The 25180-nt window shown below is 45.3% G+C and overlaps 1 protein-coding gene and 1 non-coding gene across 2 annotated transcripts in view; one reads left to right on the top strand and one right to left on the bottom strand.

Moving 5' to 3' along the window:
- RASGEF1C (RasGEF domain family member 1C) overlaps positions 1 to 25180 on the top strand; it is an 88970-nt gene continuing 63790 nt past the window's right edge. Inside the window, exon 1 of the mRNA XM_060636432.3 lies at positions 1 to 157. The gene's annotated coding sequence lies outside the window, so the exon portion shown is untranslated. The remainder of the gene's footprint in view (positions 158 to 25180) is intronic.
- Positions 6683 to 6788, bottom strand: LOC132682519 (U6 spliceosomal RNA). Its single transcript, XR_009611706.1, has one exon. It is a non-coding gene; the product is annotated as a U6 spliceosomal RNA (small nuclear RNA).

Raw genomic sequence — 25180 nt, 5'->3', positions numbered from 1 at the left:
TCCGGGGCCGGCCGTGAGCGCACGGCGGGCTGCGCTTGGGAGCCGCGCTGACAGAGGGCGACGGGCAGCGCCCCGGGTCCGAGGCGCCGCGGCTCGCAGAGAGAGCGACGGGCGCTGTCCATGGGCCGGGCCCTGGGTCCTAGCGCGCCGGGAGCCGGTGAGTGGGGGCGCGGCCGGGCGGAACACGAGCGCTGCGGGCAAGGGCGCGGGGCTGCGGGCGCTGGGGAGGGGCTGCGGGCGGCGGCGGGGCGCGGGTGCCGAGGCGGGAGGTGCGGGGCGGCGAACGGGCGGGGACCGCGGGCGTCCGGGCCGCGGCGCGGGGACGCGCGGGCCTGACCCGGAGCACAGGTGCGCGCGCGGGTGACAGTGCGCGTGGCCGGCCGGTTGGCGGGCCCCGGAGACGCGGCGCGCGGGAGTGTGCGGCCGGAGCGGCTGGGGGGGGGGGGGGGGGGACGGCGGGAGGGGGCTGCAGGGTGCGTGCGCCAGGGCGGCGGCGGGGAGGCCACCGGCGGAGGGCACACCCCCCCCCCGGCCGCCCGCCGGGGCGAGAGACTGGCTCTGCTGCACGCCCCCCGCCACTCACTCGGGGTGAGCAGCCACCTCCTGCCGCCACCAGAGTGGCAGAAAAAGCCAGCCTGGACCCAAGGCCTCCACCCCGCGCTGGACCTCAGTTTCCCGGTCTATGAAATGGGAACAGCTGACCTGCCGGTTGCTTGTGAATGAGAGAAAGAGGGTGTTGTCTCTGAAGCTGGGATCGGATTGAGGAAAGGATCAATGCTACGATCAGAGAGCCTGCAGGGACAGTGGAGTCAGCTTGGGATTCTGAGTGGTGCCTCACACGGTGGCAGCGGACAGGGTCAGGGGACCCCTAGTCCACTCCTCTCTGTGTTCAGGTAGGGAAAGGCAGGCCTGGAGGGGAGGTGGTGAGGTGTGCTCCCAACCCTGTCCCATGCTCTGCTCTGTATAGGGGGCAGTGTGGAGAGAGCAGACTTGGCAGCTTGGGGTCGTGGTGGAGGGGCTCACCCCAGCCTCTTCCCTCCTGCCTCCTGGGCCCCTGAGGCAAATGACCTGCTGGGCTTCAGTAGCCCAAGAAGCACCCTGGGGAGTGCCGGCAACAGCTGTGTCCTCATCTTACCATGGAAATAACTAAGGTTTGGGGAGGTGACAGGACTTATTCAAGGTCACAGGACTAGGAATTGACAAAGCTGGCTTTCCAACCACGGAAGCCATACTCCAGCCGTTATGCCCGGTGACCTGGGTGAGGTTGTCCACTCCCTCACCCAGGGCATTCACTGAGTCCCTATTGTGTGCTGTCTGCTCCCAGCCCCAGTAAGTGCTTAGGGAAGCTGAACAAGTAATTGAAGACTGAGGTCATGGCCGAGGATACCTGCTAGGAAGAAAACAAAACAGAGTTATTGCAGAGAGAGAGACTGGGGTGGGGGCTGAGACTTAGCCTGGTAAGGGGAGGATCAGGAAGGGTCCCTGAGCAGTGACCACTAGCTCTGATGCAGTTACAAGGTGGGAGCCCACTGAAAAGTTCTGAGGGAACAGCAGATGCGAGGCCCCTGAGGCAGACACAGGTGGTGGGTGGAAGGAGCTGGAACAGAGCTGTGAAGTTTGGGTTTTTCTCTGGGTGCGATGCACAGTCCCAGTGGGAGGGGGGAAGGGGAGAGGGTAGAGATTACAGTTTGTGTACTGCAAGGATGCCCCCCACCCCAAGTGGGTAGAGAGGACTTGGGGCAGGATAGGGAGTAAGCAAGGAGGAGGCTGCTGGAGTCCACCAAGGATTTTCGAGGAGGAGCAAACCAACCCAATGTGGAGTCACCCTCACCCCAGTGGGGCTGCAGCCACGTGGAGGCTTCCTCCCTCCTCACAGGGCAAGGAGGGCATGAGTATGGAGGGGCTTTCTGCAGGTGGTGGGGTTGCCAGCGGTAGTGGCCAGAGGAGCCTGGTTTGGGCTAAAACAACTGCCCCACTCCTGGCATGTCCCCAGTGGGCCCCCGCTGCTCTCAGACCTCCCCATGGAAGCAGGGCACCTGCCGGGACTTCACAAAGATAGGAGAGGGTGTTGCTGGATACTTGGGCTGGGTGTTTAGGCTGGTCTCTCTGCGTCCTTTTGACATGTCCCTAGAGGTCTTGGCGCATTGTTCCAGCTCTCACTTGTATTTTGACCCAGACCTAGAGTCAGCCACTTCTCCAAGAAGCCTCCGTACCTCTGAGTGGGGGGTGGGCTTCAGAAACTAGTATCTGGACTTTCAATGTGCTCAGAGTGCTTGGCGTCATTGTCTCTAGGCCTTCTCAGTGCACCGAGGCAAGAAATCAGGTTTTTGTTTTTTAACTAAAAATTTGTATTTTCATCTTCCTCCCACAGTAAGAACCTGGTTCTCCCCAAACATCAACATAGGTAATCATTTGCTTAGTCTTAGAATATATCCCAAAGAGTTTTAGAGTCACTACATCCAAACCACTGCTTACCAAAACCTACCAGGTCAAGTTCAGGATGTCTTTGGGTGTGTAGTCGGCGCTATGTGAGCGTGTTATCAGTTTGTTTATACCAATAGCTTCAGCTATTTCTGTTTGCATGAGATTTGGGTTTTTTTTTCCTTTTTAGTGTTTATGATATAATTTTATTTTTTGAGTACGTAAAACATTTACATGGTTCAATGCCAAAATTTCAAAAAAAAAAAAAAGCTATACCAAGAAGTCTCAATCCGGTCCCTGATTCTTCCTCCTTGTTCCTACACTGGGTGTAACCACTTAAAACCGTTTCTGGTTTATTCGTCCATTTATGCATTATCACAAAATTAACATATCCATCTCTTTTGCACCTTGCTTTTTGCAATTAAAAATGTCTCCTTACCGTTAATAGAGACTTTCCTCTTGGTTTTGTACAAGGACCTACTCTACGGAGTGGCTGTATCATACTTGTGTGTATCAGGCTTGTGCCCTGCAGAGGGACATTTGGTTTGTTCCAGGCCTTTGTTATTACAATCAGTAGGTTAAGGATAGCCTCACATACATGTTGTTTCCATTTGTGAAGGTGTATCTTTAATTCCTAGGAATAAATATGTATTTGTTTTGTTAGCTACTCCCAAATTCCCCTTTCCCCAGCAGTGAATGGCTGTGTCTGTTTCCCCTGCAACCTCTCTCAGAGCCAGGAAATAATATTTCAGTGTGTTTTAATTTACCTTTCTATTATGAATGCAACTGGACATCTTTGTATACGATTTCAAGTCACTTAACTATCTTTTTCTGTCAATTGCCTGTCTATTTTGCCCGTTTCCTATTGGATTTTTGGTCCTTTTTCCCCCTTGGATTGAAGTTTGTTTAAATACATAGATTAGTGCTTTATCTATTATTATTATCTTTTTTGCAAGTGTTGCTCCCAGTTTTTTAAAAATTTTGTTTATGGCAGGTTTTGCCAGTAAAAGCTTTCTATTTTCACATAGTTGATTTAATTATTCTTTTATTGCATCTAGATTTTGAATCCTAGTTAGAAAGACTGTTCTTATATCTGATTGTATGGAATCTACCCATGTTTGGTTTTTTTTTTTAAGTTTTTTTATTTTGAGAGAGAGAGAGTGAGCAGGGGAGGGGCAGAGAGAGAGAGGGAGAGAGAGAATCCCACGTAGGCTCTGAGCTGTCAACACAAAGGCCCATGCGGGGCTTGAACTCGTGAACCCTGAGATCATGACCTGAGCTTAAATCAAGAGTTGGATGCTTAACTGACTGAGCCATCCAGGCGCCCCTACGTGTGTTTTCTTTTCTTTTCTTTTTTTTTAAGGTTTTATTTATTTTTGAGACAGTGAGAGACAGAGCATGAACAGGGGAGGGTCAGAGAGAGGGAGACACAGAATCTGAAACAGGCTCCAGGCTCTAGCTGTCAGCACAGAGCCCGACGCGGGGCTCGAACTCACGGACCGAGAGATCATGACCTGAGCTGAAGTTGGCCGCTTAACCGACTGAGCCACCCAGGCACCCCATCCCTACGTGTGTTTTCTAATGCTTGTTTGGTTCATGGATCCAATTGAATCTTCTTCCAAATGTCTGTCTCTCTATCCCAGCACTATGTATTGAAGAGGCTGTCTTTTCCCCAGTGATCTGAAATGCACCCGTGTCATATAATAAACACCCAAATGCATTGGACCTAATTCTGGGCTTTCCAGTCTGTCTCACTAGCTCTGCCTCTTCATGTGCTGGTCCCCCATGGTGGGCATTGTAAAGGCGTCATTATGTTGCACGTGTGTGTGCAAACGGCAAGGAAGGGCTTCATCCACAATTGTTGCAATAGGAGGGAGAGATTGAACTCAACTCCCATTACTGTGTTTGAATATCTGGTAGAGTTAGACCTCCTCTGTCTGCTTCCGTGTCTGGGCATCCTAGCTATTCCTGCGTGTGGCCACTATCTTTTGTTGGGATATCACATTTACAGACAAACTTCAGAGTAATTGACACCGTTATCAAGTTGAGCCATCTTATCCAAAACCAAGGAACATCTTTCTGTGTGTTCAAGACTACTTAGTCTTGGGGGCGCCTGGGTGGCGCAGTCAGTTAAGCGTCCGACTTCAGCCAGGTCACGATCTCACGGTCCGTGAGTTCGAGCCCCGCGTCAGGCTCTGGGCTGATGGCTCGGAGCCTGGAGCCTGTTTCCGATTTTGTGTCTCCCTCTCTCTCTGCCCCTCCCCCCTTCATGCTCTGTCTCTCTCTGTCCCAAAAATTAAAAAAAAAAAACAAAAAAAAAAACGTTGAAAAAAAAATTTTTTTTAAATAAAAAAAAAAAGACTACTTAGTCTTGGGGCGCCTGGGTGGCTCAGTCGGTTGAGCGTCTGACTTGGGCTCAGATCATGATCTCACAGTTCGTGAGTTCATGCCCCGCGTCAGGCTCTGTGCTGACAGCTCAGAACCTGGAGCCTGCTTCTGATTCTGTGTCTCCCTCTCTCTCTACCCCTCCCTAACTTGTGCTCTATCTCTCAAAAATGAATAAACATTAAAAAAAATTTTTTTTAATAAAAAAAAATACTATTTAGTCTTATTTATTCAGGACCACTTTCAGGAGCATTTTGAAGTTTTCCTCACATGTTTTTATTAAGTTTATTCATGAGGATGTGGCTTTGTTTGTTGTTATAATTTTTTTCTTCCATCCTGTCTAGAATGGGTCAGTGTGTGTATGTGTGTGTATGTGTGCTGTTTTGTGTGCACCTACCTCACTGAATTTATTTTGTTATTAGTTTCAGCATTAATCCTTTTAGAGAGTTTAGGGATTCTATCATCTGAAACTTGAAATAATTTGACTTCTTCTTTACTGATTTTTATGCATCTACTTGCTTTCTCTTATCTAATTAAATTGGCTAAATACCTCCCATTCAATATTTTTTTATTTTTTTTAAGTTTTTATTTATTGGGGCACCTGGGTGGCTCAGTCGGTTAAGCCTATGACTTCAGCTCAGGTCATGATCTCGTGGCTCATGAGTTCGACCCCGAGTCAGGCTCTGTGCTGACAGCTTGGAGCCTGGAGCCTGCTTCGGATCCCGTGTCTCCCTCTCTCTCTGCCCCTCCCCCACTCACGCTCTGTCTCTCTCTCAAAAATAAATAAACATTTAAAAAAACTTTTTAAAAACATGTTAAGTTTTTATTTATTAATTGAGAGAGAGGGAGGGAGAGAGCACAAGTGGGGGAGGGGCAGAGACAGAAGGAGAGAGAAAATCCCAAGCAGGCTCCACACTGTCAGCACAGAGTCCCATGTGGGGCTCGAGCTCCAGAACTGAGAGATAATGACCTGAGTCGAAATCAGAAGTTGGACATTCAACCGACTGAGCTACCTGACACCCTTCCCATTTAATATTAAATATTAGGTATAATGGGCCTCCTTCCCTTGTTCCTGAGGTTAGTAAAAAAAGTCTCTAGTACTTCTCCTGTTACAGGAGATGCTGACTTTAGCACCCCCCCCCCCCCCCCCCGCAAAATAAAACCAACACCAGCCAGGATGTTACATGGAAGGTGATGGATGATACACATCCATCCTTTGGCCACATGTGTTAACATGTTGTATTGTGTTGGTTGATCCCTAGCCTGTTCTAGTGTTAGTTTTCTTCATTTATTGTATAAATTGTCAAATAGTCAATTTAAAAACTTCTGTAATAGGGGCTTTCTATCTTTTAAATTATTGTTACCTAAAGTCAATCCAGATTTTGTGGTTTTTACACTGTTCAACACAAAAGTGAATAACATTCTGCCTTGCATGTCAAAAAAGAGAGAGAGAGAGAGGTACTGACTTTAGAAAAGAGATAGGGAGATGTATGTATGTATATGTGGGGGTACACATTAATTCCTATTTTATTGGGTGGTTTCTTAAAATCAAGAATGAATATTGATTTTCATTGAAGACCTATATGGAGATAATTATATGATATTTCTCTTAGCCTGTTAATAAGATGAATCTTTTATTTTTATTTTTTTATTTTTTTAATGTTTTATTTATTTTTGAGAGAGAAAGAGAATGCATGCAAGAAGGGGAGGGGCAGAGAGAGAAGGAGACACAGAATCTGAAGCTGGCTCCAGACTCTGAGCTGTCAGCACAGAGCCCGATGCAGAGCTCAAACGAACCCATGAATCGCAAGATCATGACCTGAGCCGAAGTCGGATGCTTAACCGACTGAGCCACCCAGGTGCCCCCCACCTTTTTTTAAATACAGAAGGCTTCATAAACTTACCTCTCTTCTTGTGCAGGGGCCATGCTAATCTTCTCTATATTGTTCCAACTTTAGTATATGTGCTGCCAAGGCAAGCACGATAAGATTAATCATACTAATGGATTTCCTGATACCAGGTCCAGGATGAGAGGATAAGGCAAACAATAAGACACAAAATTTATTAAATATGAATATTAAGCCATCCTTGCCTTCCTGAAATGGAAGCCACTTGGGCATGATATATTATGTTTCAATATGATTGTGTTAGGCATCTGGATGTGAGGTCCAGGTGTGGCTTTGCTGGGTTCTTACTGGTGTTGGCCAGGACTAATCCTCATCTAGAGGCTGAGGTAGGAATGGATCTGCTCTTCTACCTATGTGGTTGCCAGCAACACTCACCTTTTTTTAGTTGCAGGACGAGAGCTTATTGCCATATTCTGTTGGTTAGAGAAAAGTCAATGGTTCCATCCACACTCCAGGGCGTGAACTCCAGGAGATAGGGATGGCAGGTGCTTTAGTCCATCCAGCACAATGGTGTTAGATTTGGTTTGCTGATAGTTATTTTTACTAGTTTTCCTAGTCATTCCTTGGTTTGATAAAGTGTAGCTTCTGACAGGTTCTTCAAGAAGGACTCATGAGTATGACGTTCCCTGATTCATTTCATGTTGACATTGTTTTCTGTCCTCTTGATACCTGAAGGATAGTTTGGCTGGTTATAAAATCCTAGCTCACACTTGCTTTCTTTGAATTCATTATAACGTTGCTCTGGGTTGTATTGCTTACATGCAGTTGTCAAGAAGTCTGATGTAAACACACTTTTCTTCCTTTTATGAGTCACTTGATCATTTTTCCTGGAGCTCCAGAAGATTGTTTTTTTCTTTACCTTTAAAGTCTGATCATTTTACTAAGAAATATCTTGGAGTTGCCCATTCAGTATCGATTTTCTCAAGTGCACTGGGCAAGGGGTGGGGGGAAGTTGACTATGCAGATTCAAGTCTGCTTTTATTTCCAGAAAGATTTCTTGGAAAATCATTATGCTGCTAATTATGTTGTTTTTCTTCCAATGCTATGTCTATACACTAGATCTTTTTTGCCCATCTTCTGTATCTATCACTTTCTATATAATCCTCTTTGCTACTGTTTTTATTTAATTTTGGTTTTATGGTTGTTTTCATTCATGTCCTCAATGAACTTTATTAAAATTTCAGTCAAATCTATTCTCCCTAAAAGAGCGTCTAGTTTAGTGTTCATTTCTGAGATGATGTTGTGTTTTTCATTTTCTCTCCTGAGTTTGGGAATTCTAGTTTTGTGTGTACCTTTTTTGTGTGTGTCCATTTCTGTTTTGAGTTTTCAAGTTTATATGTAAGGTATTTTGTCACATCTCAGACACTTTCATAAGGCTATTCAAGTCAGGATTCTGTGTTACATTATTCCCATGTAAATTAGTTTGTGGGGAGAATGATTGTCAGCCCCTTATATTGCTTTTGTATAGATACTGTTTGTTACCCTCTGTTAACATAGAAGTGTCTTGGAGAGCCTGGGTGGCTTAGTTGGTTAAGTGTCTGATGAATGATTTTGGCTTAGGTCACAATCCCATGGTTTGAGGAATTGAGCCCTGTGTCAGGCTCCAGGCTGACAGCATGGAGCCTGCTTAAGATTCTCACTTTCCCTCTCTGCCTCTCCCCCCACCCCAAAATAAATAAATAAACTTAAAAAAGAAAAAGAAATGTCTTTATGTTTGCAGGTAGTGGGAATAATAGACCAATCATAGGCTAGCGTTGGGGATTTGGGTAACATCAGATTTCTTAGTTCAGGAGTGCCCTCTTCTGTTGGTTTAAGGACTCCTTTACTTGGAATCTTACCTGGTGTGGGATGGTTTGGTGTCTGCCAAATTTACCATTCACTTTTGCTTCTATAGGCCTTTGATTTCCCCATACTACTTTTTTTTTTTACCCTATCCATTTACCCCCAACCCTCTAAAGGCCTCCACCTCTGAGCCATATCCTCTAGAAGCAGGACCTTTCCAAGACAGCCAACCCTGGTCCTGCACGCTTTCTGTCCCTTTTGAATCCCCCCAGAATCCAGTGCTGCCTCTCACCTGGTTTCACATCTGCTCTCAGAACTGCCCCACTCTAGTGGGACTTTCTCCTTCTGGTGTCATTTTGTCTAAATTCTTGGCCCCAGTTCCCTGCTCCTCTTTCCCACCTGGTCTCTGCCCGACCTGCCATGCCAGCGGTTCTCTGGAGCGGGCTCTGCAGGTGGGGTCTCTCACCTCGCTCACACCAACTACAGGTGGGCAGCAGCCTGTCTCCTGGTCACGCTCTAGGCCCCATTGTGGGTGGTTTTATTTGTGGTCTTGGTCAATCTGTATGGAGAAGTTTGCCTTTAGGTGGCTGCCATTATCTACAGGGACTTGGAGATGTCCCCAAGCTTTTTATTCAGAAAACTTCGTATGGAATGGTGTACACCCCACTTCAATCCATTCCTCATTAACATCTGGCAGTGTGTGTTTTATCTCAGCCCTCATAACTTTAGCTGAACCATTTAAGTGTAAGTGTTTCAGTATCTCCTTAGGACAAGGACGTTCTACAAAACCTGAGGTCGGGTGTCACACCCAAGAAACATTAACACAAAAACATTTCTCTTATACAGCCCATATTCAACTTTTCCCAGTGGCCCCAGTAATGTCCTTTTGGGCCTTATTTTTACATCTGGGATCCAATCAATGATCAAGCGTTGCACTTGTTTGTCATGTTTATTAAAGTCTTTTAATCTACCACAGTCCCTCCATATTGTTTGTCTGTCTTTCCTGGTGTCATGAAGGCTCCACATCAGTTTTCTCCCATAATCTGGATTTCTTGGACTCTTTCCTCAAAACTCGATTCAGGCAAAGTGTTTTGGGTTGAAGTTGTTTTAAAATTACAGACAGGGGGGCTCGTGGGTGGCTCAGCCAGTTAAGTGTCAGACTCTTGATCTCAGTTCAGGTCATGATCTCGTAGTTGTGACATCAAGCCCCACATTGGGCTCTGCACTGACAGAATGAAGCCTGCATGGGATTCTCTGTCGCCCTGTCCCCTTACCCTTACCCCACTCATGCTCTCTCTCTTTCTCTCTCAAAATAAGTAAATAAACATGTATAAAAAATAAAATAAAATTAAATTAAATTAAGTTAAATTAAAATAAAATAAAATAAAATAAAATAAAATAAAATAAAATAAAATAAAATAAAATAAGGGCGCCTGGGTGACTCTGTTGGTTAAGCGTTAAACTTCAGTTCAGATCATGATCTCACAGTTGGTGGGTTCGAGCCCCTGTCAGACTCTGTGCTGACAGGTCAGAGCCTGGAGCCTGCTTTGGATTCTGTGTCTCCCTCACTGTCTCTGCCCCTCCCCTGCTAGGCTCTGTCTCTCTTTCTCTCAAAAATAAATAAATATTTTTAAAAATTTTTTAAATAAATAAAATAAAGTTACAGACAAGGATGCATACCTAGGAAGAGAAGTCCACCCCATATTCTGCCAGCCCATCCTGTACCCTCCTGGGGGCTGGACAGGGGCCAGCAGCAACGTGGGGAGGGGCTGTTGGGAGAAGAGTCCAGGGCCTTGGGGCTGCAGGCTTTACTGGGGTGTCCTGTGGTACTCTTGGGCTCCGGTCTCAGTTTCCCTTCCCACCCTCCTGTCTTCCTTCCTGGTCCCCTTCCTGTCACTGTGCCCTCCCAGCAGGCTGCCTGGCCTATGCACCAGGCTCTGCCTTAGCGGGTTCCTTCTTTCGGGAAAGGTGCTCACCATTTCATGCAGACCCCACAAAGATTCCTCCAGGAACCAGAGGTAGCAGAAGATGCCCACATCACCAAGGCCAGGCTTTGAACCCCTTGCTTCCTCGCTGGGGGACTGCTCTTACACTCCCAGGATCACCCTGCGTTCCAGACACAAAATGGGGCTCATAATGGCAGTGTCTGGTGCAGAGAAGGCCTCCACTCTGTGTTCATTTCCTTCCCTTCCTGGAGACCCAGCATGTGTGCGTCACTTTCAGTAATAATAGCAAGAGTGGGGCCTGGCGCTCCCTTGCCCAGCAGAGCTCTGTGGGCTCCCAAAGGAGCCTTCTCATGCATGTCATGTCTATCTCCATTGCTTCCTTTTTTTTTTTTTAAGTTTATTTATTTATTTTGAGAGAGAGAAAGAGGTGCAAGCGGGGGAGGAGCAGACAGAGAGAAGCAGAGAGAGAGAGAACCCCACATAGGTTCTGTCAGCACAGAGCCCAACACAGGGCTCAAACTCACAAACAGAGAGATTATGAGTGGAGATGAAACCAAGAGTCAGACACTTAACTGACTGAGCCACCCAGACGCCGCTGTCCCCATGACTTCTGGAAGGCCTTACTACCCAGTCCACTGCCACCTGGCCATCAAGGATGCCCCAAACCCCAAGCCACGTAAACTCAGCCAGGGAGAGTCTTATGGACTAATCTGTGAAAGGCCCATGACTGGGGATGGAAGGAGTGCTCAGTTTTATTATTTTTGGAGAAAGCTAACACAGGCTCCAATATTGCCAGTTAACAGCCTTTCCATCCTGCACCAGGATCATCCTAATTGGTGAATTCCTGCTTTACACGAAACAGATCTCACCAAGAGTGGGAAGGAGCGCAGCCTCTTGAAACCAGCAAAACACTGCCCCCTACAGAGTAAAGATTTCCTTGACTTATTTGGTCAGTATATTGTTCATTTTTAAGTTTATTTATTTTGAGAGAACCAGTGCAAGTGGAGAAGGAGCAGAGAGAGAGAGGGAGAGAGAATCCGAGCTCCGAGCTGTCAGTACAGAGTCCGACACAGGGCTCAAAGCCACAACTGCAAGATCATGACCTGAGCCAAAATCAAGAGTCCGATGCTCAACCAAATGAGCCACCCGGGGAACCCTGGTTCTCTCATTTCGTGAAGCAGACGGAGGTTGCTGTGACAAGTGCCTGAGGCCACAGGTACATGGTGGCCCTGTGTGGGTGCTCCAAGCATCAGAGAGAAGTGACCCTTTCATTATTATTATTTAGCCAAACTCTGTTGCTTTTGGATGCTGTTTGGATTTAAAAACAAACAAATGAACGGGACACCTGGGTGGCTCAGTCAGTTAGGTGACTCTTGATTTCAGCTCAGGTCATGATCTTTCAGTTTCCTGAGTTTGAGCCCCACGTCGGGCTCTGCGCTGGCAGCACGGAGCTTGCTTTCTCTCCCCTTCTCTCGGTGCCCCTCCCCACCGCTCTCTCAAAATAAATAAAGTTAAAAAATAAAAAAGATGAGAAAACAGAGGTTCAGGGACATAAGGGGACCTCACAGGGTCATCCAGACCATGCGAGCCTTAGAGCTTGGTCTGTGTGTTTATTTCTGAGATGTTTGCATTCAGGGCTGTTCACATTCAGATGTTTACATTTAGGTGGTGTGACCTGCCTGCTCCTTCTGTCTTCATGGGGCCTCCACTCTGCTGAGCCACCGAGCTGTCCATCCATCTGACCACTGGACAGACATGTGCTAAGCAGCCAGGAGTGCCTGTCTGAGTGCTTACTATCTATCAGGCAGTGTGTGCCACGTTGTTTTTTAAACATTACCTCACAAGAAAGGAAATAAATAAAATAGAAAGCAAAAGAGAAAAAACCCTTTGAAAAGATTAATAAAATTGATCAAGTCTTAGCAAGACTGCCTAGAAGAACACACAAGTTACCCAAATCTCACAGACATTAGAAGGATAACAGATTTTTATGAGGAACTTTATACCAGTACATTTGATAAAAGGGACAAATGCCTTAAAAGATGTAACTTCCCAAAACTGACACAAGGAGAAATAGAAAATCTATTTCTGTTAAAGGAATTTAATTTATAATTTTTTTAATGTTTATTTATTTAATGTTTAGAGAGTGGGGGGAGAAGGAGAGAGAGAATCCCAAGCAGGCTCCCATTCAGTATGTTTGCCTTTTAGTTTTGTTGATTGTTTTCTTTGCTGTGCAGAAGCTTTTTATTTTGATGTAGTCCCAAGAGTTTGTTTTTGCTTTCGTTTCCCTTACCTCAGGAGACATATCTAGTTAGAAGGTTCTACAACTGATGTCAGAGAAGTCACTGCCTGTGTTCTCTTCTACAATTTTTATGGTTTTAGGTCTCAAATTTAGATCTTTAATCCATTTTGAGTTTATTTTTGTGTATGGTGTAAGAAAGTGGTCCACTTTCTTTCTTTTGCACGTAGCTGCTCAGTTTTCTCAACACCATTTGTTGAAGAGACTGTCTTTTTCCCATTGCATATTCTTTCCTCCTTTGTCAAAAATTAATTGACCATATAATTGTGGGGTTATCTTTGGGCTTTCTATTCTGTTCCATTAACCTATGTGTCTGTTTTTGTGTCAGTACCATACTGTTTTGATTGCTACAGCTTTGTCATATAACTTGAAGTCTGGGATTGTGATACCTCCCATTTTGTTTTTCTTTTTCAAGATTACATTGGCTATTCAGGGTCTTTTCTGGTTCCATACAAATTTTAGTATTGTTTGTTCTAGCTCTGTGAAAAACGTTGGTGGTATTTTGATAGGGATGGCTTTAAATGTGTAGATTGCTTCAGGTAGTATAGACATTTTAACAATATTTGTTCTTCCAATTGTGAGCATGGAATGTCTTTCCATTTCTTTTTGTCTTCTTCAATTTCTTTTATCAGTGCTGTATAGTTTTCAGAGTACAGATCTTTCTTCTCTTCGGTTAAGTTTATTCCTAGGTATCTTATTATTTTTTGTGCAATTATAAATGGGATTATTTTATTGACTTCTCTTACTGCTGCTTCATTATTAGTGTATATAAATGCAATGGGTTTCTGTACATTGATTTTATGGTGCAAACTTGCTAAGTTCATTTATCAGTTTTAGTAGTTTTTTGGTGGAGTCTTTAGGCTTTTCTATTTAGGGTATCATGTCATCTGCAAATAGGGACAGTTTTACTTCTTCCTTACCAATTTCAATGCTTTTTATTTCTTTTTGTTATCTTATTGCTGTGGAGGGGACTTCCAGTACTATGTAGAATAAAAGTGGTGAGTGGACAGCCTTGTCTTGTTCCTGCCCTCAGGGGGAAAGCTCTCAGGTTTTCACCACTGAGGATATGTTAGCAGTGGCATACCACATTGTCTTTATCCATTCGTCCATCAGTGGGCACTTAGTTTGTTTCCATATCTTGGCTATTGTAAATAATGATACAATAAACATGGGGGCGCAGATATCTTTTCAAGTTAGTGCTTTTGTTTCTTTTGGGTAAATACCCACTAGTGTAATTACTGGATCATAAGGTGGTTCTATTTTTAATTTTGTGAGGAACCTCCATCCTGTTTTCCAGAGTGCCTCCACCAGTTTGCATTCCCACCAACAGTGCACACAAGTGCTCCCTTTTCTCCACATCCTCACCAACACTTGTCATTTCTTGTCTTTTTGATACTAGCCATTCTGACAGGTGTGAGCTGCTATCTCACTGTACTTTTTTTTTTAATTTTTTTAATGTTTATTTATTTTTGACAGAGAGAGAGACAGAGTGCGAGGAAGGGAGGGGCAGAGAGAGAGGGAGACACAGAATCTGAAGCAGGCTCCAGGCTCTGAGCTGTCAGCACAGAGCCTGACGTGGGGCTCAAATCCACAAACATGAGATCATAACCTGAGCCGAAGTCAGATGCTTAACCAACTGAGCCACCCAGGTACCCCAATCTCATTGTACTTTTGATTTGCATTTCCCTGATGATGGGTGATGTTGAGCATCTTTTCGTGTGCCTGTTAGCCATCTGTCTGTCTTCTTTGCAAAAGTATCTATTCAGATCCTCAACCCAGATTTTAAAGTTAAAGTGTAAGTGATCATTAACCATTAATTAATCATAATTAATCCATTCTAATTGTATTGTTTGGGTGCTTTTTGCTATTGAGTTATATGAGTTAGATAAAATATTCTTAATGAATTTTTTAAAAATTGCGGATAGTGGGAATGATGGAAGTGGGATGGGTAGGGAGGATGGCCCAGGTGGACGAAATGGAGGGATTGATCATGTTTCCCTGCCTGATTGGGTGGAGGGCCTCTAGGCATCTAACTTGTTATCATGCTTCATAACATATATGTTACAGGTAATCTTTTTACATAGCAACCATTACATAATAAAATCACTTTTTTTTTTTTTTAGTTTATTTTGAGAGAGACAGAGAGCATGAGTGAGGGAGGGGCACAGAGACCCAGAATCCCAAGGAGGCTCTGCACCATCAGCATGGAGCCCAACTAGGGGCTTGAACTCATGAACCATGAGTTGATGACCTGAGCCAAAACTAAGAGTCGGACACCTAACCAACTGGGCCACTTAGGCGCCCATGTAACAAAATCACTTTCAGTGAATGCAAAATATTAAAAGGAGTTCTCATATTTTCTTCCCATACTCCTCATGTTGGTCTGTGCTATGGGACACCATTTGCCCTTGGCAGACCACTAAGTTCATCCAACCGCGAGGTCACCAGCCCCCACACGCCCCCGCCCCTCTGCAGCAGGCCCAGGGCATCCCTGAGCTCACACCCCAGTGAAGGAGGGCTGCAGGTGGGGACAACTCAAGGGAGGCTCCCTGGGGGCGCCCATGCCCCGGCTGCTCTGGAGGGGGTCAACCAGGAGCCCAGGCAGAATGTTGGTGGTCAGGTAGGAGGGGAGGAAGGAGCAAGGGTCCAGGCCCCCAGTATCAGAGACTCGGGCAGTATGGCTGTGTGCAGCTTGAGGACAGACACTAGACCACTGTCACTACCTGCATGCACACAGCCTGGGGGTGTGGCATGGGGTGTATGGGAGGGTTCTGGGCCTTCTTACCTTCTTTTTGTTTTAGTGTTTATTTATTTTGGAGAGAGAGAGAACGTGAGCTGGGGAAGTACAGGGGTGGGGACTGGACAGGGGATCTGAAGCAGGCTCTGCACAGAACCCAATGTGGGGCTCAAACTCACGAACTGTGAGATCATGACCTGAGCTGAAGTCAGATGCTCAACCAACAGAGCCACCCAGGCACTCCTGGGCCTTCTTACCTTCTTAAGCCATTTCCTGGCTTCCTTGTCAACCCTCAGCATACACAAACACAACAAAAGCAGGCAGAGGAGCCAGGAGAAAGGGGCTGGGGCTCTGGACTGGGTCACACACCCAGACCCACCCTGGGCAGGTGACGGCGGGGGGGGCGGGTGGGGGGCGGGGGGTGGCTGGCTCTGATCCTCAGAGGTTAATTGTGCATTGAAGGCCCGCATTATTGTGACATATCCCCAGAGAAATGAACTCCCTAGTCCTTTCGAGTTTAATGGTGGTGCCCTTCAGTCACCCAGGGGCACTGTGTCCTGACCACGCCAGGGGCTTTCACGGCTCAGCAGTTCTGATACTAGGGCTGTTCTGACAAGCCCCTTCAGAATCAAACATTGCACACTTGGTGGTTTGTGTGAATGTGTGCAAGGGGATTGTGGAAAGGGTTAAAGACACTGAGATGACAGAGTGTGTGACAGCTGCTCCGGGCGTGAATTGCAGGCCCTCGGTGGCCTGCGGATTGAAAACAGATGTTTCTGCATGAACGCAGCCAAATTGTATTAGCACTTTGGATGATGAAAAGGGCTTTAAGTGTCTGCATGTTGCAGTTCTGAAATGTTTGCTGGGGAAAATGTCCTTATATTTTGCAAACAGCAAGTGTAAAGGGGGTGGGGGACAAATTAGGTTATTGGCTGTAACCAATTTCAGGAGCAGAGTTGTTGACAGATGCACATTGCGTGTAATAAACTGATCAGCAGTGTTGCCACTCACCTTAATGAGGACGCCTGTGTCCCTGCTGCCGTCTTCGTCCCTGGCTCAGTCAGGGAGGGCAGCCCAAGGTCACACAGCACCCATGTCTCATGGGACTTTCAGGCAGAAAGTCATAGGCTTGCCTCTCTTTTCTTTTCTTTCTTTTTAGAAAAAATTTTTAAATGTTTTTTATTTATTTTTGAGAGAGAGAGAGAGAGAGAGAGAGACAGAGTACTAGTAAGGGAGGGGCAGAGAGGGAGGGAGACACAGAATCCAAAGCAGGCTCCAGGCTCCAAGCTGTGCAGAGCCTGATGCGGGGCTTGAACCCACAAACCATGAGATCATGACCCAAGCCAAAGTCGGATGCTCAACTGACTGAGTCACCCAGGCGCCCCTCTTTTCTCTTCTAACTTTTTCTTATGGAAAATTTCAAAAACTTAAACATGCAAAGAATAGGGCAAACATGACCCGCCACCACGTACCCGTGTCCCAGCTCCTCTGCTAAACTCACAGCTCATTTTCCTCCGTGTGTGCGCCCAGCCTGCCCCTTCCCTGCCGTGACTCCGGTGTGGAGGGCTTGTATTTGTATAAGCACCATGCCACTGACACACCTAATGAATGGATAACAATTTCTTAATATCGTTTAAAAGCCAGTCCATAATCAGATGCTTCAATGACTTCAAAAATATCTTTTCACACTTGGGTTGTTCAAACCAGGATCTAAGACATGCTCAGCACATTGCATTTGATTTTTTAACTTCTTTAAAAAAATTTTTTTAAGTTTATTTATTTATTTGAGAGAGAGAAAGACAGCACAAGTGAGGGAGGAGCAGAGAGAAAGGGAGAGAAAGAGTCCCAAGCAGGCTCCACACTGTCAGCACAGAGCCCTGCATGGGGCTCAAACTCACAAAACTGCAAGATTGTGACCTGAGCCAAAACTAAGAATTGGACGCTTAACCAACTGAGCTGGCAGGCACCCCGATCTTTTGACTCTTAAGCCTCCTTTATTCTGGAATTGTCCTTCTCTCCCTCTCCTCTACTTTGTTTGTTTCTTTGTTTTGCTTTGTTTGGGTTTTTTGTTTTTTTTTTTTTTTTTTGGTCTTTAATCCACTGATTTCCTTGAGAAACAGGGACATTTGTCCTGCAGAGTGGCCCCTCTTCTGCATTTGTCTGTCTCCTGGTGTTGTTGATCTTGTTTGTGAACCCCCTACTTGCCCTCACCGAGTACTCTGATCTAGACCAGCTCTGTCCGGTAGAAATACCACAGAGTCCTGTGAGTCATGTGAAATTTTCTTGTGGCCGCATTAAAAAAGGTGAAATTAAGATTAATAATCTATTTTGGGACGCCTGGGTGGCTCAGTCGGTTGAGTGTCAACTTCGGCTCAGGTCATGATCTCGCTATTTTATGAGTTCGAGCCCCACGTCGTGCTCACTGCTGTCAGAGTGGAGCCCGCTTCAGATCCTCTGTCTCCCTCTCTCTCTGTCCCTCCCCCACTCATACTCTCTATCAAAAAAATAAATAAGCATGTTTTTAAAAAGATTAATAACCTGTTTTATGTAACCCAGTATCTCCAAGATGTTACCATTCCAACCTGTGATCAATATAATACAATGATATAGCCTTTTTCATACTGTCTTCAAAATCAGATGTGCATTTAGTGCTTACCACACATCTCAATTTTAATGTTAAGTTTCCATCAAAAATAGTTGACTGGGGGGCGCCTGGGTGGCTCAGTCGGTTGAGCATCCAACTTCGGCTCAGGTCATGATCTCACAGTTCATGAGTTTGAGCCCTGCATCTGGCTCTGTGCTGACAGCTCAGAGCCTGGAGCCTACTTCAGATTCTGTATCTCTCTCTCTGCCCCTCCCCTGCTTGTGCTCCATCTCTCTCTCTCAAAAGTAAATAAACATTAAAAAAATTTTTTTAAGAAATAATTGACCTGAATTTAAATTTCATAAAAATAATGGTAGAAAAGTTGAAAAGCATACTTAAATGTTTTCTAATAACTGTATCAAATATCAGATTTTATAGTTATTTTTAAAACATCTGTATAGTTGTACAATAAACACTCACAACATATATAAACATATGTAAATACTCATGAAACCATCACCACAAAATGTTCCATGTATCTATCCAGCTACTTTCACTCAGCATGGTCATTTTAAATTGTTGTGTGTATTGAAAGCTTCATTCCTGGGGCGCCTGGGTGGCTCAGTTGGTTGAGTGTCCAACTTCGACTCAGGTCATGATCTCAAGGTTCCTGAGTTCGAGCCCTGAGTCAGGCTCTGTGCTAACAGCTCAGAGCCTAGAGCCTGCTTCACGTTCTGTGTCTCCCTCTCTCTCTTCCCCTCCTGCACTCATGCTTTGTCTCTCCCTCCCTCTCTCTCTCTCTCTCTGTCTCTCTCTCTGTCTCTCAAAAATAATCAAAAATTAACATTAAAAAAATTTTTAAAGAAAGCTTCATCTCTGTCATTGCTGAGCAAGATCCCCGTTGCATGGATATACCACAATTTGTTTCTGTGGTAGGCAACATTCTAAGATGGCCCCCAGGGTTCTCCCCACCCCAATAGATACACATTAGATAATCCCCTCCCCTTGAGTGTAGGAAGGACCTTTGAATATGAAGAAATTTCTGGCGATTTGTCAGTTGACTTTGAGTTACTGAAAAAGGGAGATTATTCTAGGTGGGTCTGACCAAATCAGGTGAACCCTAAAAGATGAACTGAGTCCCCCAAAAGTCAGCTTTGAAGCCTGAGAGAGATTCTTCTCTTGGCTTTGAAGAAGCAAACTATCATGGTGATCAGAAAGTGGGTGGCATCTTAGAGTTGAGGGTCTCTGTCCTACAAGTGCAAGCAACTAAATTCATTGAGGTTGGAAGAGGGTCCCAATGCTCAGATAAGATGGCAGCCCCTGCTGAAACCTGATTTCGGCCTGGTGAGTCCCTGAGCAGAGGACCCAACCAGAATGTTCCAGAATCCTGACCCAGAGAAACTGGGAGATAATAAGTTTGTGTTTATTTAAGTTCATGGTAATTGTAAACAAAATTTGTGGCACTTGTTACATAGCCATAAGAAACTGGTACATGTATCTGTTTCGCCTGCTGATGGACATTTGGGTTGTTCATGTTGTGGGACTATTATAAATAATACTGCTGTGAACATTTATATGAAGTCTTTGTGTGGATATATGCTTTTATTTTTCTTGGATAAATACCTTGAAGTGGAATGGCTAAGCTATGTGGTAAGTTCATGTTTAACTTTATAAGAAACTGCCAAATTCCTTTTGAAAGTGCTTGAATCATTATACATTCCCACTAGTGATGTGTGGAAGTTCCACTTGCTGTACATTCGGTAGCTTTGTAGTAAATTTTGAAATCAGGATTGTGAGCCCTCCAACTTTGTTATTCATTTCAAGATTCTTTTGTCTCTTCTTGCAATTCCATATGAATTTTAGAATGGGTTTGGATTTCTGTAACAAAAAAAAAAAAAAAAAGGCCATTGGAATTTTGGTAAGGATTGCGTTGTATATATAGATTGCATTGAGTAGTATTGCCATTTTTATGACATTAAATTTTCTAATCCATGAAAATGAGACGTCTTTTTTTTAAATTCTGATTTTCTTTCATGTCTTTTCAATAATATTTTGTAGTTTATAGTATACAAGCCTCTCACTTTCTTGGCTACATTTTTTCTCAGATATTTTCTTCTTTTGGATGCTATTGCAAAATGGTATTGTTCTCTTAATTTCCTTTTCACTGTGTTAATTGCTTGTGTATAGAAACACGACTGATTTTTGTGTCTTGATCTTGTACTCCACAATTTTCCTGAATTTGTTTATCAGCCCTGGTAGCTTTTTTATGGGTTCTTTGGGATTTTGTCTATATGGGATCATGCCATCTGTGAATAGAGATGGCTTCACTGTTTCCTTTTAATATAATACCTTTTATTTCTTTTTCTTGCCCAGTTTCCAATAAAATATTGAGTAGCAGTGATAAAAGCAGGCATCCTTGTCCTATTCCTGATGAGAAGGTTTTTAACTACAATTTCCATTTTTTTCTTGTTTGGTGAAATTGGGTAGTGTGTATCTTTCAAGAAAATTTTCCACGTCACCTAAATTGTCAATCGATTGGCATGAAGTTGTCCATGACACTTCCTTATTATTCTTTTGATATCTTTAGGACTTGTATTAATATCTTCCTCCCATTTGTGATATTGGTAATTTGTGTATCCCCTCTTTTTTCCTTATTAGCCAGACTAGAAGTTTATTAAATTTGTTAATCTTATCAGAAAACCAGCTTTTTGTTTCATTGTTTTTCTCTATTGTTGTTTCTGTCATATACGCCATTGATTTCTGCTCTGAATAGTATCATCTCCTTTCTTCCGCTTTGTGTTTCATTTGTTCTTCTTCCAGTTTCTGAAGGTAGAAGCTGAGGTCATCAATGTGAGTATATGATTTAAGATCTATTTTTTTAATCTTTATTTATTTTTGAGAGAGAGAGACAGAGTGCAAGCAGGGGAGGGGCAGAGAGAGAGGGAGGCACAGAATCCCAACCAGGCTCCAGGCTCTGAGCTGTCAGCACAGAGCCCTACTCAGGACTTGAACTCACAAGCTGTGACATCATGACGTGAGCCAAAGTCAGATGCCCAACTGACTGAGCCACCCAGGTGCCCCTATTTTTTTTTCTAATATAGGCATTTATATGTAAAATTTTCACTAAGTATCATATTAGCTGCATCCCACATACTTTGACATGTTGTGTTTCTTTCTTCATTCAGATCAAAATATTTTAAAATTCTGTTATTATTTTTTCTTTTACCCCACTAAGTTATTTAGAAGCGTATCTTTTAGTCTCAAAAGGTTTGTTAATGGTATCTAATTTAATTCCACTACAGCCAAAGAACATACTTTCTATGACTTGAATCCTTTTAAATGTACTGAGATTTGTTTTATGGCCCAGAATATGGTCTGTCTTGTTAAATATGCATGTGGATTCTGCTGTTGTTGTGTGAAGGGTTCTATCAATATAAATCAGGTTAAGTTACTTGGTAATGTTGGAATGGTCAATATTCTTCCTGGTTTTCTGTTTACTTGTTCTGTCCATTAATGAGTAAGTGGTGTTCAAATCTCACCTGCAATTTCCATTATGAAATGGCCCTCTTTATCTATTATAATGTCCTCTACTCTGAAATCTGTTTTGTCTGATGATAATGTGGACATACCAACTTTCTTTCCTTTTCTCATCTTTTTACTTTTAACCTATTTGTGTCTTTATATTTAAAGAGGGGTTCTTATAGGGGTGCTGCGTGGCTCAGTCAGTTAAACGTCTGACTTCAGCTCAGGTCATGATCTCACAGCTCGTGAGTTCAATCCCTGCATCAGGATCTTTGCTGACAGCCCAGAGCCTAGAGCCTGCTTTGGATTCTGTGTCTCCCTCTCTCTCTGCCCCTCCGCGCTCATGCTCTGTCTCTCTCTCTCTCAAAAATGAATAAACATTAAAAAAAATTTTTTTAATAAAGAGGGGTTCTTGTAGACAGCATCTATGTGGTTCTTGCTTTCCTATTCAATCTGAAAATTTCTGGTTATTAATCCAGTTGTGGAGACCATTTACATTTAGTGTATTCATTGATATTATTGGATTTAAATCATCTTGCTATGTGTTTTAGTTGTTTTATGTACTCTTTATTCCTTTTACTTTTTCTGATTCTTTTAAACTAATTTGGGGCAGGGGAAGCCTGGGTGGCTCAGTCACTTAAGAGTCTGACTCTTGATTTCAGCTCAGATCATGATCTCAAGTTCGTGAGTTCAAGCCCCATGCCGGGCTCTGCGCTGACAGTGTGGAACCTGCTTGAGGGGCGGCTTGGGGCCAGAATTTAGCTCCCTGAGCCTGTAGGCAGGGACCTAGGACCCAGGGGTGATGACAACTGTTAAAGGACTCTGCAAACTGTAAAGTGCTTGCACACACCCATCCGAACCCCCAAATAGCAGGTTGCCTTCCGACTACTTCTGGTCAGTGGTGGCAGCTCTGGGTTTAGAGGAGAGGGGCCCTGCAGCTATTGTGTCTGAAGGCAGCAGCCAGGCCACCCCGTAGGCCAGTCTCTGCTTTGACAGATGACTTGGAATCAGTTATCCCTGCCTTTTGTTAAACACGAATGTGCCCTACATGCGCCTGCATGTTATTACCTCCACGAATTCATACAAGCCTGGAGAGAGAGGAGACTGTTGCCTTTTATTTTGTAAGTTTATTTATTCTGAGAGACAGAGAGAGACAGCAGGGGAGGGACAGAGAGAGAGGGAGAGAATTAGGGAGAGAGAGAATCCCAACAGGCTCTGTGATGTCAGTGCAGAGCCCGATACAGGGCTTGAACTCACGAACCGTGAGATCCTGACCTGAACCGAAGTTGGACGCTTAACCAACTGAGCCACCCAGTGGCCGTTGCCTTTTAGTGGAATTGGCTGGTTTTCCCAGAGCAGCAGACAGGTGCAGCCCCAGTAGGTGGCCTCCACCTGGCGCCTGCAGAGTGACCAGCGCTCCCGCCCACCTGAGGCCCCACACTTCACCCCCACCACCTGTTGGCTCTCTCCTTTCTTTTTGAAGGAACACAAAGAAGTCAGAAATGCAGAAAGGAGTAAATGAGAAATTAAAACCCCTCACTAGCCCATTAAATGAGATGATACCTCTCATCGTTGAACGTACTGGGGCTTTTTCTCTGGGCACATGGAAGTGTCATTTTCTTTTGCAAAGATCCGTTCCTACGAAAGCAGAGCCTGAATTATAACTGGCTTTTCTCATTCCGCCGCTGGCAGACATTCTTCTCAGAGACTCTGGCACTGCTCTGATGGCCAGGTAGTATGAAGAATGGGCTCACACTTTGTTGGTCAGTGCTCTGTTTCTGGGCTCCCCTCATGTTCAGCCCGGTGAGGTGCTACTGATGGTTACACACACACCCCAACGCTGGATTGGGTCCCTGAGTAGTTGCTGTGTAAGGTCAAAGGTGTTGATCCAGGCCAGCTTCTGCCTTCATGCCATCCACCAGGGGGTCTGGGGAGGGTCCTCAAAGCCTCAGGCATCACCTGTGGGGTCACTGTGCCTTGTGGTCCCCTGCCCCTGGCTGTACCCTGGACCCACTGATCAGCCTTTCCGTCCTGCACCACCCCCCTCCAGGCTTCCAAGACCCCCTCCCCCAACCTCCTCCCGCTGTGGTGCCCATCTCTCCCCACCCACCCCTCCAATCTCTTCTCCCTACAGTCTCCCTCATCTTCATCAAGTCACCCCGGTGGCCAAGTGTTACCCAAGTAGCTGAGTGACCTTCCCATCAGCAATGCCCCTGCCATCTGAACATCAGCATAACCTGTGGGCCTCACCTTCCCAATCTGTCCAGATTGCAGCCCCTACTCTCCACCCCAATTCCAGCTCATTCCATACTCCTGGCTCTCCCTCCACCTGGTCTTCTCCCAACAGTCAGAGACCCATCAGAGACCCTCCAGGCCATCCTGCAGCACTTGACCAAACCTACCTCCTCCCCATCCTGTGCCCCATGCAAGGGTCCCTATCACCCTGCTGCAGCCATAGTAACCTTGCCCTTCCTGGCTTTCTCCCTCCTCTGGGCCTTGGCACTAGCTGGCCCCCTCCACACACCCTCCTCCCAGTCCCCAGATGTCCTTCCCAAGGCTGGTTCTTCCTGCCATTGAGTTTGACCAGATGTCACCTCCACACATCAGCCTGGGAGCTGGGGTCACTAGGCCCATTTTACAGACAAGAATGTGAGAGGGAAAGTGACCTCCTCAGAGTGTCCTGGCCAACAAGGACCAAGCCCATCTCTACCCTCTGGTCCCATAGGCCATTGCCAATTCAGCACAGCTCCTGCCTACTGGTGACGGCATATTCCAGATAGGCATATTCCATCCATCTCAAGAGTCTGGGGTAGTATGATTCTTCATATTGCATGTGCAGAAGCTCAGCTCAATCAGACTTAAGCTCAAAGGGATAATTTGTTTGTGTCTGTAAATAAAAAGCCCAGGGGATGGACTTCAGGCATGGCTAGATCTAGGACATGGCTTCAGTCTCTCTGCCTTTGGCTCTGCTTTCTCCACATGGGTTCCTCTTACAAGGAAGCCCCAGCAGCTTCACACTTATTTCCTATGCTTTCCATGACCTGAGCAGAAAGACAGAGTGTCTGCTCTGACAGTTCAAATACATGTTCCAAGAACAGAGTGCAGTGGCCCAACCAGGTAACGTGCCTACCATGAATCAATTTCAAAAGCTGGAGGGATGAAATATGCTGAGTGGCCAGGCCTGGATCACATGCCCATCTCAAACCATTGCAGGTCAAGGCAGCTCCTGCCTGGAGTGGCTACCGGAGCCGTGGGAGCCTTCTACCTGAGACAAGAGAGGAAGGACAAAATGGGTTTTGTTGACAGAAGAAGGAGGGACAGATGATGGGCAAGCAGAAGCCACAGAGGCCGGGGACCCTGGGCAGCCGCGGCAGGGTCAGGTCTTGGCGTGAAACCTGGAGGCAAACCTAGCCTCCCTCTGGCACCTGCCGCCCCCTGGCCTTCCTCAATCCATTAACTGCTGCAGCTTGGCAGGAGGGATCATGCAGACACTCACCTGAGTGCCCTCACTGGGGCTGCTGGAGCTGAGAGGAGGCTAAAAATGGAGCCAGTTAACAGCCTACTTCCTTAGGGAAGCTGCTAGGTGAGCGGAGCCTGAGC

Source organism: Panthera onca, chromosome A1, assembly GCF_046562875.1.
Source record: "Panthera onca isolate mPanOnc1 chromosome A1, mPanOnc1 haplotype 2, whole genome shotgun sequence".
Classification (NCBI taxonomy): Eukaryota; Metazoa; Chordata; class Mammalia; order Carnivora; family Felidae; genus Panthera; species Panthera onca.
This window is presented reverse-complemented; position numbering and strand designations above follow the sequence as displayed.